Source organism: Salmo salar, chromosome ssa11 (assembly GCF_905237065.1).
Source record: "Salmo salar chromosome ssa11, Ssal_v3.1, whole genome shotgun sequence".
Taxonomy (NCBI): Eukaryota; Metazoa; Chordata; class Actinopteri; order Salmoniformes; family Salmonidae; genus Salmo; species Salmo salar.
The window spans coordinates 53,710,737-53,726,081 of NC_059452.1; positions in this window are offsets into that span (position 1 = coordinate 53,710,737).

Below are 15,345 nucleotides of genomic sequence, written 5' to 3' on the forward strand. Positions count from 1 at the left end.
TACACAATACAGAAGCTGGAATTTACCCCTGGTAAAGCCAGAGATACTGCATTAATCTGTCCACACACCATCTCAACGCAGTGCATTGGGATCTCTTGACTAAAACAGAAATTGCTCCCAATTGACAGTGTGTCAAGAACACTGTCTCCCTCTCTCTATCTCTCTCTCTGTCTCTCTCTCTCTCTCTCTCTCTCTCTCTCTCTCTCTCTCTCTCTCTCTCTCTCTCTCTATCTATCTCTCTCTCTGTCTCTATCTTTCTCTCTCTGTCTTTATCTCTCTGTCTCTGTCTCTGTCTCTCTCTCTCTCCCTCTCTCTATCTCTCTCTCTGTCTCTCTCTCTGTCTCTCTCTGTCTCTCTCTCTGTCTCTCTCTCTCTCTGTCTCTGTCTCTCTCTCGCTCTCTCTCTCTCTGTCTCTCTCTCGCTCTCTCTCTCTCACTGTCTCTCTCTCTCTCTCTCTCTCTCTCTCTCTCTCTCTGTCTCTCTCTCTCTCTGTCTCTATCTCTCTCTCTCTCTATCTATCTCCCTCTCTCTCTCTCTGTCTCTCTCTCTCTGTCTCTCCCTCCTTGTCTTTTTTTATCTGCTGTGACCTCTAACCCATATATGTGGAAACTATGTCCATGTGTCCTGGAAGTAATCTGTGTTTCATCCCTGCACTGGGTCCCTCTGAAGGCCGTTGGTGCTTCTTAAGGAGTCTATCCACATTAAGGACCAGTCAGTCGACCATTAGAGATTACTGAACCCCTGTGATGTGGATCAACAATTAACGACCAGTCAGTCGACCGTTGGATGCTGCAAACGATGGATGGTCACTACTGCCAGATAACACCACTTTTACAAAAATCTCTTCTCTAGCGAACTAAGCTTTGTTTAGTTAGTATTATTTGTGTTTGTAGAAAATCAGTTGATTTAAATATCTCTCTCTTATTCTAAGTAGCCTATGACAAGTGTTATGACAAGTGTTATGACAAGTGTTATGACAAGTGTTGTGACAAGTTGTACATCAGCTGTAAAATGTTTTGGGAAAAAGGAGAACTCCATTAATCAATGTTCTGGTCATCACGAGTGATCAGATTCCTCTGGCGGGTCGTACCAGTCATTTATTAGTGGATGACGGGTCATACCAGTCATTTATTAGTGGATGACGGGACACGGTCATACCAGTCATTTATTAGTGGATGACGGATCATACCAGTCATTTATTAGTGGATGACGGGTCACGGTCATACCAGTCATTTATTAGTGGATGACGGGTCATACCAGTCATTTATTAGTGGATGACGGGTCGTACCAGTCATTTATTAGTGGATGACGGGTCGTGGTCGTACCAGTCATTTATTAGTGGATGACGGGTCATACCAGTCATTTATTAGTGGATGACGGGTCATACCAGTCATTTCGGTTAGAAGGGAGCTCTTCCACTCTGTGTATTATATGCACACCATTATGGGTATTATAGCACGGTAGTGGGCCTTTTCAGTGTATTTGGCCTGTTAAGAGAATTAGTATTTACTAGTTGGTCCCGCCTAAGATGGAGCCTGAGCATGTTACTTTGGATATTGTGTTAGGTCCCACCCTTTCCGGGGTCCTTATAGGAATTAGTCTATCCGTTCAGTCCCAAGCTGTGTGTTTGAATACTCATACTAACATACTGTATACTACATACTTAATGAGTATATACTATATACTATTAGGACATTTAAATATACTGTAAACTAACAGTATGCTTTCAGTTGAACGTACTAGCTCTTCGCCTGTCTACCGGAAGTTGATGCTGTTGCTATGCAACCTCTCGCTAGCTAGTTAGCGTAACAAATTACTAGTTAGACATTTTACGACTTGTGAGTTGTGTTCTTAAATTCAATATGGAGTGCCAGAGTCCGTTTGTAAATTCAGAACCGTTTCGCTCTCGGAACGCACACTGGACGCTCGGGGCCGAGGAGTTGGTGTCACGATCGTCGTAAGAACATTCAGACCAAAGAGCAGTGTGAAATCGGTTCGACATTTTATTTAGAAGTGAACCGCACAACAACAAAAAATAAATAAAGAACAAACAAAAATGTGACGTTCTGGAGTGCTCAAAGGCAACTAAACAAAAAACACAACAAGATCCCGCAAAAAACAGGTGGGGCAATGGCTGTCTAAATATGAACCCCAATCAGAGACAACGATAAACGTCTGCCTCTGATTGGGAACCATATCAGGCCAACATAGAAATAGAATAACCTAGATTACCCACCCTAGTCACACCGTGACCTAACCAACATAGAGAATAAAAGGCTCTCTATGATCAGGGCGTGATAGTAGGGTTGATTTGAGCTTTCTGACCTCACAACGGCAGTCATTGGCTAGCTTGCTATCTACTTCATAACACCAAATGAGAGAACACCTCACTCTGACCATTTACTCTCCCTAGCAGAGTTAGTACTGTTAATATATATGTCATAATTAGTTAAAGCAATGAGTTTGTATCGGCTCTCGTTGGACTTCGGCCTGCATATTTTCCGGCATTTTCTTAAAATTTGTAAAAACAATATGAATCCACATCCATTTCCTGAAGAATTGCATTATCAGCACTAAAGTAATATAGTGTCCTCTCTGTGTTGTATACTTCATATTTTGGCGAATTTAGTATGACATCCGGGAATTTTTTGGCATACTAACTATATCCATACTATTATCAATGAGTATACTATATACTCACTTCACTTCACAAATAGTAGAGTTAGTACGGTATATGTAGTAACATGGTCTGCCATCTAGTGGTGTTAAAGACCTTTATATGTAGTAACATGGTCTGCCATCTAGTGGTGTTATAGACCTTTATATGTAGTAACATGGTCTGCCATCTAGTGGTGTTATAGACCTTTATATGTAGTAACATGGTCTACCATCTAGTGGTGCTATAGACCTTTATACACTGCTCAAAAAAATAAAGGGAACACTTAAAACACAATGTAACTCCAAGTCAATCACACTTCTGTGAAATCAAACTGTCCACTTAGGAAGCAACACTGATTGACAATAAATTTCACATGCTGTTGTGCAAATGGAATAGACAACAGGTGGAAATTATAGGCAATTAGCAAGACACCCCCAATAAAGGAGTGGTTCTGCAGGTGGGGACCACAGACCACTTCTCAGTTCCTATGGTTCCTGGCTGATATTTTGGTCACTTTTGAATGCTGGCGGTGCTTTCACTCTAGTGGTAGCATGAGACGGAGTCTACAACCCACACAAGTGGCTCAGGTAGTGCAGCTCATCCTGGATGGCACATCAATGGGAGCTGTGGCAAGAAGGTTTGCTGTGTCTGTCAGCGTAGTGTCCAGAGCATGGAGGCGCTACCAGGAGACAGGCCAGTACATCAGGAGACGTGGAGGAGGCCGTAGGAGGGAAACAACCCAGCAGCAGGACCGCTACCCCCGCCTTTGTGCAAGGAGGAGCAGGAGGAGCACTGCCAGAGCCCTGCAAAATGACCTCCAGCAGGCCACAAATGTGCATGTGTCTGCTCAAACGGTCAGAAACAGACTCCATGAGGGTGGTATGAGGGCCCGACGTCCACAGGTGGGGGTTGTGCTTACAGCCCAACACCGTGCAGGACGTTTGGCATTTGCCAGAGAACACCAATATTGGCAAATTCGCCACTGGCGCCCTGTGCTCTTCACAGATGAAAGCAGTTTTACACTGAACACGTGACAGACGTGACAGAGTCTGGAGAGGCCGTGGAGAACGTTCTGCTGCCTGCAACATCCTCCAGCATGACCGGTTTGGCGGTGGGTCAGTCATGGTGTGGGGTGGCATTTCTTTGGGGGCCCGCACAGCCCTCCATGTGCTCGCCAGAGGTAGCCTGACTGCCATTAGGTACCGAGATGAGATCCTCAGACCCCTTGTGAGACCATATGCTGGTACGGTTGGCCCTGGGTTCCTCCTAATGCAAGACAATGCTAGACCTCATGTGGCTGGAGTGTGTCAGCAGTTCCTGCAAGAGGAAGGCATTGATGCTATGGACTGGCCCTTCCCGTTCCCCAGACCTGAATCCAATTGAGCACATCTGGGACATCATGCCTCGCTCCATCCACCAATGCCACGTTGCACCACAGACTGTCCAGGAGTTGGCAGATGCTTTAGTCCAGGTCTGGGAGGAGATCCCTCAGGAGACCATCCGCCACCTCATTAGGAGCATGCCCAGGCGTTGTAGGGAGGTCATACAGGCACGTGGAGGCCACACACACTACTGAGCCTCATTTTGACTTGTTTTAAGGACATTACATCAAAGTTGGATCAGCCTGTAGTGTGGTTTTCCACTTTAATTTTGAGTGTGACTCCAAATCCAGACCTCCATGGGTTGATAAATTGGATTTCCATTTATTATTTTTGTGTGATTTTGTTGTCAGCACATTCAACTATGTAAAGAAAAAAGTATTTAATAAGATTATTTCATTCATTCAGATCTAGGATGTGTTGTTTAAGTGTTCCCTTTATTTTTTTGAGCAGTATATGTAGTAACATGGTCTGCCATCTAGTGGTGCTATAGACCTTTAAATGTAGTAACATGTATGCAAATGTATGGACCATTCACCCTTCTACATCTAGTTATAAACCATTCACCCTTCTACATCTATAGTTATAGATCATTCACCCTTCTATATCTATAGTTATGGACCATTCACCCTTCTATATCTATAGTTATAGACCATTCACCCTTCTACATCTATAGTTATAGACCATTCACCCTTCTACATCTATAGTTATAGACCATTCACCCTTCTACATCTATAGTTATGGACCATTCACCCTTCTATATCTATAGTTATGGACCATTCACCCTTCTATATCTATAGTTATGGACCATTCACCCTTCTATATCTATAGTTATGGACCATTCACCCTTCTACATCTATAGTTATAGACCATTCACCCTTCTATATCTATAGTTATAGACCATTCACCCTTCTACATCTATAGTTATTGACCATTCACCCTTCTACATCTATAGTTATTGAGTTATCGACCATTCACCCTTCTATATCTATAGTTATGGACCATTCACCCTTCTATATCTATAGTTATGGACCATTCACCCTTCTACATCTATAGTTATAGACCATTCACCCTTCTACATCTATAGTTATAGACCATTCACCCTTCTACATCTATAGTTATTGAGTTATCGACCATTCACCCTTCTATATCTATAGTTATGGACCATTCACCCTTCTATATCTATAGTTATGGACCATTCACCCTTCTACATCTATAGTTATAGACCATTCACCCTTCTACATCTATAGTTATAGACCATTCACCCTTCTACATCTATAGTTATGGACCATTCACCCTTCTACATCTATAGTTATGGACCATTCACCCTTCTACATCTATAGTTATGGACCATTCACCCTTCTACATCTATAGTTACGGACCATTCACCCTTCTACATATATAGTTATAGACCATTCACCCTTCTACATCTATAGTCATTGAGTTATCAACCATTCACCCTTCTACATCTATAGTTATGGACCATTCACCCTTCTACATCTATAGTTATAGACCATTCACCCTTCTACATATATAGTTATGGACCATTCACCCTTCTATATCTATAGTTATAGACCATTCACCCTTCAACATCTATAGTTATAGACCATTCACAATTCTATATCTATAGTTATAGAGTTATAGACCACCCTTCTACATCTATAGTTAAAGACCATTCACCCTTCTATATCTATAGTTATAGACCATTCACCCTTCTACATCTATAGTTATAGATCATTTACCCTTCTACATCTATAGTTATAGACCATTCACCCTTCTATATCTATAGTTATAGAGTTATAGACCATTCACCCTACTACATCTATAGTTATGGACCATTCACCCTTCTATATCTATAGTTATGGACCATTCACCCTTCTGTATCTATAGTTACGGACCATTCACCCTTCTATATCTATAGTTACGGACCATTCACCCTTCTACATCTATAGTTATAGATCATTCACCCTTCTACATCTATAGTTATAGACCATTCACCCTTCTACATCTATATTTAGAGTTATATACCATTCACCCTTCTACATCTATAGTTATAGAGTTATAGACCATTCACCCTTCTATATCTATAGTTAAAGACCATTCACCCTTCTATATCTATAGTTATAGACCATTCACCCTTCTACATCTATAGTTATTGACCGTTCACCCTTCTATATCTATAGTTATAGACCATTCACCCTTCTATATCTATAGTTATAGAGTTATAGACCATTCACCCTTCTACATTTATAGTTATGGACCATTCACCCTTCTATATCTATAGTTATGGACCATTCACCCTTCTACATCTATAGTTATAGACCGTTCACCCTTCTATATCTATAGTTATAGACCATTCACCCTTCTACATCTATAGTTATAGAGTTATAGACCATTCACCCTTCTACATTTATAGTTATGGACCATTCACCCTTCTATATCTATAGTTATGGACCATTCACCCTTCTACATCTATAGTTATGGATCAGTGGTACAGACAGTAGTCTTGCTACTGATGAAGCCTTAACCAGACTCCAGAATGTTGGCCTTCTAGGGAGAGTTACAAAGAAAAACCATATCTCAGACTGGCCAAGAAAAAGGAAAAAAGTTTAAGATGGGCAAAAGAACTGGACAGACACTGGACAGAGGAACTCTGCCTAGAAGGCCAACATCCCGGAGTCGCCTCTTCAATATTGATGTTGAAACTGGTGTTTTGTGGGTACTATTTAATGAAGCTGCCTGTTGAGGACTTTAGAGGCGTCTGTTTCTCAAACTAGACACTCTAATGTTTTTGTCCTCTTGCTCAGTTGTGCACCGGGGCCTCCCACTCCTCTTTCTATTCTGGTTAGAGCCAGTTTGCTCTGTTCTGTGAAGGGAGTAGTACACAGCGTTGTACGAGATCTTCAGTTTCTTGGCAATTTCTCGCATGGAATAGCCTTCATTTCTCAGAACAAGAATAGACTGACGAGTTTCAGAAGAAAGGTCTTTGTTTCTGGCCATTTTGAGCCTGTAATCGAACCCACAAATGCTGACGCTCCAGATACTCAACTAGTCTAAAGGTCAGTCTAAAGGTCACAGGAGTGATGGTTGCTGATAATGGGCCTCTCTGTACGCCTATGTAGATATTCCATAAAAAAATCAGCCGTTTCCAGCTACAATAGTCATTTACAACATTAACAATGTCTACACTGTATTTCTGATCAATTTGATATTATGGACAAAAAAAAGGTTATTTTCTTTCAAAAACAAGGACATTTCTAAGTCACCCGAAACTTTTGAACGGTAGTGTACTTCCATTCATTTTTTTAAAATACTGGTACTGGGGACCTTCAGATGAGTCTTGTGAGGCTTGTGGGCGTCCCAGAGGAAACAGTTTGGATGCTACGGAATGTTTTTGTGAGAAAACCGATTTTCGGGCTTGTCTCATGTTCTGAGAAACACTGCTCTCTAGCTCTGCCACCTTTCACCGCTGATGAGGAAGGGCGACATCAGGATGCGGTGGATTGAGAAACAGCCCATGCAACAAAAACAACAGACGTATTTTGATGGGGCTTCTGTATTATGTTAATTCATTATATTTCCACGTGGACTTGGAAATTGTATGGCTGTCACGGTCGTTGTAGTGAATGGACCAAGGCGCAGCGGGTCGAGTGCTCATCTTAACTTTATTAGTGAACACTAAATAAACAAAACAAGAAACGAACTAACTAACAGTCTTGCATGCTAGACACAGCAGTGCAATGAACAACCTCCCACAATCCCCATAACAAACATACTCCTAAATATAGGACCTTCAATCAGAGGCAAAGATAACCAGCTGCCTCCAATTGAAGGCCCCAATCCCAATTACCTAAACATAGATCTAAATACCCTAGAAAAGACATAGAACTATACAACATAGAACTAAACCAAAATCCCGGAATACATAAATCAAACGCCCCTCTACATAAACACACACTCAAAACCATATAAAACAAACACCCCCTTTACTGGTCAGGACGTGACAATGGCAAAGGTTTATTAAAGCAACATTTCTGCAATTCTAAACATTTTGCCATGTCAAATCAAATCAAATCAAATTTATTTTTATATAGCCCTTCGTACATCAGCTGATATTCTCAAAGTGCTGTACAGAAACCCAGCCTTAAACCCCAAACAGCAAGCAAAGCATGTGAAAGAAGCACGGTGGCTAGGAAAAACTCCCTAGAAAGGCCAAAAACCTAGGAAGAAACCTAGAGAGGAACCAGGCTATGAGGGGTGGCCAGTCCTCTTCTGGCTGTGCAGGGTGGATATTATAACAGAACATGGTCAAAATGTTAAAATGTTAAAATGTTCATAAATGACCAGCATGGTCAAATAATAATAATCATAGTAGTTGTCGAGGGTGCAACAAGCACGTCCGGTGAACAGGTCAGGGTTCCATAGCCGCAGGCAGAACAGTTGAAACTGGAGCAGCAGCACGGCCAGGTGGACTGGGGACAGCAAGGAGTCATCATACCAGGTAGTCCTGAGGCATGGTCCTAGGGCTCAGGTCCTCCGAGAGAAAGACAGAAAGAGAGAAAGAGAGAATTAGAGAGAGCATATTTAAATACACACAGGACACCGGATAAGACAAGAGAAATACTCCAGATGTAACAGACTGACCCTAGCCCCCGACACATAAACTACTGCAGCATAAATACTGGAGGCTGAGACAGGAGGGATCAGAAGACACTGTGGCCCCATCCGATGATACCCCGGACAGGGCCAAACAGGCAGGATATAACCCCACCCACTTTGCCAAAGCACAGCCCCCACACCACTAGAGGGGGGGGGGGGGGCGCCAACCCAGACAGGAAGACCACGTCAGTGACTCAACCCACTCAAGTGACGCACCCCTCCCATGGACGGCATGGAAGAACACCAGTAGGCCAGTGACTCAGCCTCTGTAAAAGGGTTAGAGGCAGAGAATCCCAGTGGAAAGAGGGGAACCGGCAAGGCAGAGACAGCAAGGGCGGTTCGTTGCTCCAGCCTTTCCGTTCATCTTCACACTCCTGGGCCAGACTATACTTAATCATAGGACCTACTGAAGAGATAAGTCTTCAGTAAAGACTTAAAGGTTGAGACTGAGTCTGCGTCTCTCACATTGGTAGGCAGACCATTCCATAAAAATGGAGCTCTATAGGAGAAAGCCCTACCTCCAGCCGTTTACTTAGAAATTCTAGGGACAATTAGGAGGCCTGCGTCTTGTGACCGTAGCGTACGTGTAGGTATGTACGGCAGGACCAAATCGGAAAGATAGGTAGGAGCAAGCCCATGTAATGCTTTGTAGGTTAGCAGTAAAACCTTGAAATCAGCCCTTGCCTTAACAGGAAGCCAGTGTAGGGAGGCTAACACTGGAGTAATATGATCAAATTTTTTGGTTCTAGTCAGGATTCTAGCAGCCGTATTTAGCACTAACTGAAGTTTATTTAGTGCTTTATCCGGGTAGCCGGAAAGTAGAGCATTGCAGTAGTCCAGCCTAGAAGTAACAAAAGCATGGATTAATTTTTCTGCGTCATTTTTGGACAGAAAATTTCTGATTTTTGCAATGTTACGTAGATGGAAAAAAGCTGTCCTTGAAACAGTCTTGATATGTTCTTCAAAAGAGAGATCAGGGTCCAGAGTAACGCCGAGGTCCTTCACAGTTTTATTTGAGACGACTGTACAACCATCCAGATTAATTGTCAGATTCAACAGAAGATCTCTTTATTTCTTGGGACCTAGAACAAGCATCTCTGTTTTGTCCGAGTTTAAAAGTAGAAAGTTTGCAGCCATCCACTTCTTTATGTCTGAAACACAGGCTTCTAGCGAGGGCAATTTTGGGGCTTCACCATGTTTCATTGAAATGTACAGCTGTGTGTCGTCCGCATAGCAGTGAAATTTAACATTATGTTTTCGAATGACATCCCCAAGAGGTAAAATATATAGTGAAAACAATAGTGGTCCTAAAACGGAACCTTGAGGAACACCGAAATTTACAATTGATTTGTCAGAGGACAAACCATTCACAGAGACAAACTGATATCTTTCCGACAGATAAGATCTAAACCAGGCCAGAACTTGTCCATCTACACCAATTTGGGTTTCCAATCTCTCCAAAAGAATGTGGTGATCGATGGTATCAAAAGCGGCACTAAGATCTAGGAGCACGAGGACAGATGCAGAGCCTCGGTCTGACGTCATTAAAAGGTCATTTACCACCTTCACAAGTGCAGTCTCAGTGCTATGATGGGGTCTAAAACCAGACTGAAGCGTTTCGTATACATTGTTTGTCTTCAGGAAGGCAGTCAGTTGCTGTGCAACAGCTTTTTCTAAAATTTTGGAGAGGAATGGAAGATTCGATATAGGCCGATAGTTTTTTATAATTTCTGGATCAAGATTCGGCTTTTTCAAGAGAGGCTTTATTACTGCCACTTTTAGTGAGCTTGGTACACATCCGGTGGATAGAGAGCCGTTTATTATGTTCAACATAGGAGGGCCAAGCACAGGAAGCAGCTCTTTCAGTAGTTTAGTTGGAATAGGGTCCAGTATGCAGCTTGAGGGTTTGGAGGCCATGATTATTTTCATCATTGCGTCAAGAGATATAGTACTAAAACACTTTAGTATCTCCCTTGATCCTAGGTCCTGGCAGAGTTGTGCAGACTCAGGACAATGGAGCTTTGGAGGAATACCCAGATTTAAAGAGGAGTCTGTAATTTGCTTTCTAATGATCATGATCTTTTCCTCAAAGAAGTTCATAAATTTATTACTGCTGAAGTGAAAGCCATCCTCCATCCTCTTATGACAGATGTTTTTAGTTTTTAGGGGTGCAACTGCATCTAGGGTATTGCGCAAGGTTAAATTGAGTTCCTCGGTTAGGTGGTTAACTGATTTTTGTCCTCTGACGTCCTTGGGTAGGCAGAGGCAGTCTGGAAGGGCATCAAGGAATCTTTGGGTTGTCTGAGAATTTATAGCACGACTTTTAATGCTCCTTGGTTGGGGTCTGAGCAGATTATTTGTTGCAATTGCAAACGTAATAAAATGGTGGTCCGATAGTCCAGGATTATGAGGAAAAACATTTAGATCCACAACATTTATTCCATGGGACAAAACTAGGTCCAGAGTATGACTGTGGCAGTGAGTAGGTCCAGAGACATGTTGGACAAAACCCACTGAGTCGATGATGGCTCCGAAAGCCTTTTGGAGTGGGTCTGTGGACTTTTCCATGTGAATGTTAAAGTCACCAAAAATTAGAATATTATCTGCTATGACTACAAGATCCGATAGGAATTCAGGGAACTCAGTGAGGAACACTGCATATGGCCCAGGAGGCCTATAAACAGTAGCTATAAAAAGTGAGTGAGTAGGCTGCATAGATTTCATGACTAGAAGCTCAAAAGACGAAAACGTCATTGTTGTTTTTTTTTTGTAAATTGAAATTTGCTATCGTAAATGTTAGCAACACCTCCGCCTTTGCCGGATGCACGGGGGGTATGGTCACTAATGTAACCTGGGGGTGAGGCCTCATTTAACACAGTAAATTCATCAGGCTTAAGCCATGTTTCAGTCAGGCCAATCACATCAAGATTATTATCAGTGATTAGTTCATTGACTATAACTGCCTTGGAAGTGAGGGATCTAACATTAAGTAACCCAATTTTGAGATGTGAGGTATCACAATCTCTTTCAATAATGGCAGGAATGGAGGAGGTCTTTATACTAGTGAGATTGCTAAAGCGAACACCGCCATTTTTAATTTTGCCCAACCTAGATCGAGGCACAGACACGGTCTCAATGGGGAAAGCTGAGCTGACTACGCTGACTGTGCTAGTGGCAGACTCCACTAAGCTGGCAGGCTGGCTAACAGCCTGCTGCCTGGCCTGCACCCTATTTCATTGTGGAGCTAGAGGAGTTAGAGCCCTGTCTATGTTCGTAGATAAGATGAGAGCACCCCTCCAGCTAGGATGGAGTCCGTCACTCCTCAACAGGCCAGGCTTGGTCCTGTTTGTGGGTGAGTCCCAGAAAGAGGGCCAATTATCTACAAATTCTATCTTTTGGGAGGGGCAGAAAACAGTTTTCAACCAGCGATTGAGTTGTGAGACTCTGCTGTAGAGCTCATCACTCCCCCTAACTGGGAGGGGGCCAGAGACAATTAATCGATGCCGACACATCTTTCTAGCTGATTTACACGCTGAAGCTATGTTGCGCTTGGTGACCTCTGACTGTTTCATCCTAACATCGTTGGTGCCGACGTGGATAACAATATCTCTATACTCTCTACACTCGCCAGTTTTAGCTTTAGCCAGCACCGTCTTTAGATTAGCCTTAACGTCGGTAGCCCTGCCCCCTGGTAAACAGTGTATGATCGCTGGATGATTAGTTTTAAGTCTAATACTGCGGGTAATGGAGTCGCCAATGACTAGGGTTTTCAATTTGTCAGAGCTAATGGTGGGAGCCGTCGGCGTCTCAGACCCCACAACGGGAGGAGTAGAGACCAGAGAAGTCTCGGCCTCCGACTCCGACTCGCTTAATGGGGAGAACCGGTTGAAAGTTTCTGTCGGCTGAATAAGCGACACCGGTTGAGCATTCCTACAGCGTTTCCCTCCAGAAGCCATGAGAAAGATGTCCGGCTGCGGGGACCGTGCGAGGGGGTTTATACTAACGTTACTATCTATACTTACTTACATGTCATGCAACTCTATTAATTTAGCCATGGGGCAGTGGGAACTTTTTGTAGTTTTAAAGCACATTTCCTGCAATTCTAAACATTTTGTAATGACATGCCATGTTAATATGATATCTGAGTGAGAATGACTTTCAAAATTAATGCGGGGGCCCTGGAGGTCAGGACCCCTGGAGGTCAGGGCCCCCGGAGTTCAGGGCCCCCGGAGGTCACGGCCCCTGGAGGTCACGGCCCCCTGGGCGCGTGCTCTGCGTGCCTGAACAGTATTCTGGCATGATTACTACAGGTTTAGGTAGCTGGCTAGAAGAATTTACTAATCTAAAAAAGCCTAGCTGACATGGCTAATTTAGTGACTGTCACTGACTGACAAAACAAGAGAAAAATGTATCATGCACAACCGCATTTAGAAATGTCACCTTTTACTCTTCTTACTCTCAATAGAGAGCTCTGGCACTCAATTCCCCATAGGGCTCTGGCACTCTATTCCCCATAGGGCTCTGGCACTCTATTGCCCATAGGGCTCTGGCACTCTTTTCCCCATAGGGCTCTGGCACTCTATTCCCCATAGGGCTCTGGCACTCTATTCCCCATGGGGCTCTGACACTCTATTCCCCATAGGGCTCTGGCACGCTATGTAGTGCACTAGATAGGGAATAGGGTGCCATGTAGTGCACTAGATAGGGAATAGGGTGCCATGTAGTGCACTAGATAGGCAATAGGGTGCCATGCACTGCACTATATAGGGAGGAGGGTGCCATGTAGTGCACTAGATAGGGAATAGGGTGCCATGTAGTGCACTAGATAGGGAATAGGGTGCCATGTAGTGCATTATATAGGGAATAGGGTGCCATGTAGTGCACTAGATAGGGAATAGGGTGCCATGTAGTGCATTATATAGGGAATAGGGTGCCATGTAGTGCACTAGATAGGGAATAGGGTGCCATGTAGTGCACTAGATATAGGGAATAGGGTGCCATGAAGTGCACTATATAGGGAGGAGGGTGCCATGAAGTGCACTAGATAGGGAATAGGGTGCCATGTAGTGCACTAGATAGGGAATAGGGTGCCATGTAGTGCATTATATCGGGAATAGGGTGCCATGTAGTAAACTAGATAAGGAATAAGGTGCCATGTAGTGCACTAGATAGGGAATAGGGTGCCATGTAGTGCATTATATAGGGAATAGGGTGCCATGTAGTGCACTAGATAGGGAATAGGGTGCCATGTAGTGCACTAGATAGGGAATAGGGTGCCATGTAGTGCACTAGATAGGGAATAGGGTGCCATGTAGTGCATTATATAGGGAATAGGATGCCATGTTTGGCACTATATAGGGATTAGGGTGCCATGTAGTGCACTAGATAGGGAATAGGGTGCCATTTGGGACTTTAATTCTGACTCACATGGTGAGAGATACTGTAAACTCCCCTAGTGGGGTGATGACGTCGTGAGAGACACAGAACAGGCGTTAAAAACAGCAGCTGATGTTCTGACGTGACCGTTCCCGCGGTGAGATGAACCTCGTGTACTTTGCCCTGTGGGCTGAGACCCAGCTGCCCTGTGTCCAGGGGCAACCGCTGGGGACGAAAGAACGAGAACAACCCTCCCCCGATGCTGTGCTGGGATTGGTCGGCTATACCTTACGAGGTGATCACATGACATTGCCACATGGCCAGGTGTTCTACCCGTCATGCTTTACAGATCTTCCTATGCCCGCCTCAGGGTTGTCACTAGTTACCACAGCCACAAAGTCATAAACTTTCTAAAATGTTATCTTCTTAAACGTGGATTATACACCTGTCCCTAACCTTAACCACACTGCTAACCTTATGTCTAACCCTAACCTTAAATTAAGACCAAAAAGCACATTTTTGTTTTCATACATTTCTATGACATAGCTAATGTTGACTTTGTGGCTGTGGGAACTCGGGGAAACCCCCCACCTCAGTTATTCCTGCCCCTGTGGATCCAGGAAGACGGCAGTTTCCACAACTACTGTAGACACAGAACATGCCGGGGAGCCACTGAGAGACTTTGACACTGATTAGCTGTTTTACTATAGATCCCATGGCTCTGAGTCATCCGTGGCCTAGTTAAAGGTTAAAGGTTAAATATGAATACATTTAAAAAAATGAAGCCTCCTGAGCCAGTCTGTCTCTCCTCCATTCAGCCATATCAGAGGTGACCATTCTAAACCCCGACTCAGTATTTCCCAGGCAAGTGGATTCAGTCTGTTTCAGCTGTAGCTGGCTGACTGTTTTAGCTGTAGTTGGCTGGCTGTTTCCGTCGTAGCTGGCTGGCTGTTTCAGCTGAAGTTGGATGACTGTTTCAGCTGAAGTTGGATGACTGTTTTAGCTGTAGCTGGATGACTGTTTCAGGTGTAGCTTCTGACTGTTTCAGGTGTAGCTTCTGACTGTTTTAGCTGAGGCTGGATGACTGTTTCTGCTGTAGCTGGGTGACTGTTTCAGCCGTGGCTGGGTGACTGTTCGAGCCGTGGCTGGGTGACTGTTTCACCTGTAGCTGGGTGACTGTTTCAGCCGTGGCTGGGTGACTGTTTCACCTGTAGCTGGGTGACTGTTCGAGCCGTGGCTGGGTGACTGTTTCACCTGTAGCTGGGTGACTGT